The following is a 4651-nucleotide window of genomic DNA, read 5'->3' on the forward strand; positions in this document are numbered from 1 at the left end:
AGTTTTGGTTTTGTGTTGATTGATGGTGATGGCCTGTTCTAGGGTTGCTGGTCCGTAGAGTTTAGATACTGTGATTTTTGGCGCGCAATTTCTCATTCGTACCTTTGAAGTCAGTTATGGGCATCATTAATCATTGCTCGCAGCATTCTGCATCCGTTCTGTTCAGCTATTTTGTTTGCCTGTGGGTTGTTGAGTGGAGGTTCGTATTTCACGCTGCAGGGCAGTGCCTGGTTCCTGAGGCATTCGTGGAGAAAGTGAAGCTGTTCGCGGGGAGAGCTCAGTCGGCTGGAGAAGGTGTCCCATTGTCGGGCGATTTTTAGCGTGTTATGCCTGTAGTTGTTCAAAGTTTTGGCAAAGATCGGTGAGCAAGTCAGCAACCTGGTCTGCGACCCGAGCTACAGATCTTTGCCAAAACTTTAAATGTAAAGAAGTTGTGCCTATAGCCTAAAGGTGTTTACGTTTCCTGTTAGCTCATTTGGTTGGGCGGCTAACTTGCAAAGTAGAGTGATGCCACCTTCGTAAGCTCGATTCCCACATCCAGCTGATGTTGCCATGGAGAACTCTCCTTCTCAACCTCTTCCCCTTGCCTGAGGCATGGTGACCCTCAGGTTAAACATGTTGTCCCTCTATCCAATGAGAGGTCGGCCCTGGGGGGGAGCAGGCTATAGTGAATTGACCTTTGACATCGGCTCAGAGCTAAAGCACCAGCTCTGTTGCAGATGCACCTTGTTCAATCTCAAATGCTTTTAAGTTCTGACTTAAACCTCAGTTTGTTTCGCACAGTTTTGTTTCGTACAATTCCGTGTGTCTTGCACCCTCTCTCTCTCGCTGAACAGTGTGTAAATTCTTTCCTCTGTCACCTGTTTCGACATGAGCTGAGCCTTCCCCACTGCACCAGGCTCTCTGCTTCAGAACTTTCTTTCAATACAACTTGGTCTCTCAAGGTCGGCAAAAATTCAGAAAGAAAGGAGGAGAACTCCCCCCCTCATCTACATCATCGGAGCTGAGTTGAGAGGATGGAGAGCATCAAGTTCCTCAGAGTGACAATAAACAAGAACTTGTCCTGGACTTCTCACATAGATGCAACACTCAAGAAGGCACAACAATTTCCCTTCTTCCTCAGACAGCTCAGGAAATTTGGCTTATCCATAAGGTCCCTCACCAACTTCTACAGATGCACCATTGAAAGCATACTGTCCGGGTACATAATGGCCTGGTATGGCAACTGCTCTGCCCAGGACTGTGAAAACTACAGAAGGTGGTGTGCACAGCCCAGACCATCACGGAAGCCAACCTTCCATCCATGGAGTCTATTTACACAGCTCGCTGCTGGGGAAAGGCTGCCAACATCATCAAAGACCCATCGCACCCCGGTAATGATCTCCTGTAACCTCTTCCATCAGGTAGAGGATACAGAAACCTGAACACACGCACAAGCAGGTTCAGGAACAGCTTCTTACCAGCCGTTATCAGACTGATGAATGGACTCTCTAGCCTCAGATAATGCTGATCTTGCTAACGCTGATCTCGCCTAGTGCACGCCCTGTGCAATGTAACCTGTATGCCTCTGTCTGAGTCTTTTTGATCTGTACATCCTTTGCTTCCTATCATCTGCCTGTACCGCTCGTAACAAAGCTTTTCACTGTATTTCGGTACACGTGACAATAAATCAATCAGTCAATAAAATCAAAGGTGGATTATTCGTTTGCTTTTGGTTGAATAACACTACTTGATCATCCAATTAAAACGCAGTTATAAAGAGCGAGTCATTGCTGAGGATCTGGAAAGAGACCAAGCTGCTCGAGATTCCACCTGGTGTTGAAAATAACATGGTGCACACTTTTAACGGCGGAGGGGGGGGAAATGATTCTCACCATGTAAAAAAAAAGTCACCAAACTTCAAACACGCCAAGGGTGCCAAAACTAAGAAAATGTCGATTTAACTAAAGAAACATAGATTTAATGACAAAAATATAGATTTAACTCAGAAAATGAAGAGTTAACAAAAAAAATACAGATATACCTAAAGAAGATGTAGATTAAAGAAAATATAGATTTAACTAAAGAAAAAATACAGTTAATTAAAAATGTGGATTTAACTAAAGAAAGTATAGATTTAACTAAAGAAAATATAGATTTAACTGATAAAATATAGATTTAATGAAAAAGTATAGATTTAAATAAGAAAATGTAGATTAACAAAAGAAAATACAGATTTAAATAAAAAAGATGTAGATTAAACTAAAGAAAATATAGTTTTAATGACAGAAAATATACATTTATTTAAAAATGTAGATTTAACTAAAGAAAATATAGATTTAACTGAGAAAAATTGGATTTAATGAAAAAATACAGATTTAACTAAGAAAATGTAGGTTTAATTAAGAAAATATAATTTAATTAAAAGAAGTTCTCCTCCTCTCTCTGACAGGATTTCCATTCTAGTCTTTCAGCATATATCTTTTCCAAGCTCGAATTCATCCTGAAGAATCACCAGACCCAAAATTCTGATTTCTCTGCACAGATATTACTTGACTCTGCTGAACGTTCCTCGTGGTTTCAGTTTTCGTTCCTGATTTCCATCATCTGCAGTTCTTCAGTTTTAATATAGATCTTGTGATCATTATTGTACTTCTCATTGTGGGGGTGGGGTGTGCACTATTCACTTAGCAATGCTTGAAGGTCTATCCATTTCAAAATTTCTTCCTTAGGTTAACAAAAATATATCAACTTACATACTAACAAGCAAGCTATTTAGTAGAACATTACACCATTACTGAAGCATTGAAAATACTTTTACATTGTTATAGACCAGTCCAGAACCCCTCAAAATATCTTAAGAAGGTAGCTTAGATCCTAACTTTCTCTCGTTTTTAAAGGCAATAGTGAAGTGTGTGTTCCAGATGCTATGTGACCTGTCAAACTACTCAACGTTAAGCAAAACACAATTTATTTAAACACAAGAAAGGCTGGGACTTCTTTCACCGGAGCGTAGGAGGTTGAGAGGCGACCTGATAGAAGATTATAAAATAATGAGGGGTATAGATAGGGTTAATGGTAGCTGACTTTTCCCGAGGGTGGGAGATTTCACGACTTGGGTTCACATTATTAAGGTGAGAAGAGAGAGATTTAGAAAAGGTATAAGAGACAATGTTGTTACACAGAGGGTGGTTACACAGAGGGTATGAACCTCCTGAAGAAGTGGTGGATGTGGGTACAATTACAACGTTTAAAAGACATTTGGATAAGTACATGAATAGGAAAGGTTTGGAGGGATATGGGCCAGGAGAAGGCAGGTGGGACTGGTTTAGTTTGGGATTACGTTCAGCATGGACTGGTTAGACTGAAGGGCCTGTTACCATGCTGTTACTTTATGACTATGACTACAGTTAAAATACAACAAAAGAAAGAAGAACTTAGAATAACTTAACTCCTTTTGAAAACTTAACTGAATAATAGATACAGTAACTATGACTAATTCATTCTTCCAATATAGTAACATCCATAACCATACCCCTTGGCAAATAAAAGGGAAAATTCAGACACAGATTCTCACATGTAGTTCTCCAATCCAGGAGGAAAAATACATAAAGAGAAAATTCAGAGAGAGTAGCAACCTTCAATGGTGTTGAGATCCCAACAGCTTCTGCTTAAAGCTAACCCTAAACACCCAGAACCTGTGAGAGCTGGCCATTCCCATTCAGACTGTTACAAAAATACCCAAGGCCACCGAAGGTGTTTACTGCCGCGGTTCTGGTAGACTGTAAGGCCTCTGCCTTACAACCTCTCTTCAAAACAAAAAACCAGGACAAAATAACTTCACAAATTCACAGCATCTTCACAATATCTATTACAAACAATTAGACTAGCATCAAAGTCTTTCATGATAAAGACCTCCTGAGGCCTCTCAGTACAGAAACCTTTCTGAACATTTCAAAGCAAGTCTCCTAAGGCCATTGCATTTCTCAAAACCAACGGCCAGGCATCATGTGAATTTTTCCTTTAATTCACGGGATATGGACATCACTGACCAGGCCAGCATTTATTGCTCATCCCTGATTTCCCAGGGGTCAGCTAAGAGTTAATCAAATTGCTGTGGGTCTAGAGTCACATGTAGACCCAGACCAGGTAAGTACAGCAGATTTCCTTTCCCTAAAGGGAAATGGTGAACCAGATGGGCTTTTCCTCCAACAGTTTCACTGTTATCGCACAATTCTTAATTCCAGATTTTTCAATTAGATTTCAAATTCCACCGTGATAGGATTTGAACCCAGGTCCTCAGTGCACTACTTGAGTTCCCTGAATTAATAGTCAACCAACTGCAGCGCTCTACCATCACTGTGCCCTGTAATCATAGAATGTTTACAGTGCAGAAAGTGGCCATTCAGCCCATCAAATTTGCACCAACCTTCCAAACAGACCCACACCTCATTTCTGTAACCCCACATGGGGCTTTTACCATGGCTAACCCACCTAACCTGCACATCCCTGGGCACTATGGGTAATTTAGCATGGCTAACCCACCTAACCTGCACATCCCTGGGCACTATGGGTAATTTAGCATGGCCAATCTACCTAGCCTGCACATCCCTGGGCACTATGGGTAATTTAGCATGGCCAATCCACCCTAACCTGCACATCCCTGGACACT

This window comes from Rhincodon typus, chromosome 47 (genome assembly GCF_021869965.1).
Source record: "Rhincodon typus isolate 14 chromosome 47, sRhiTyp1.1, whole genome shotgun sequence".
Lineage (NCBI taxonomy): Eukaryota > Metazoa > Chordata > Chondrichthyes > Orectolobiformes > Rhincodontidae > Rhincodon > Rhincodon typus.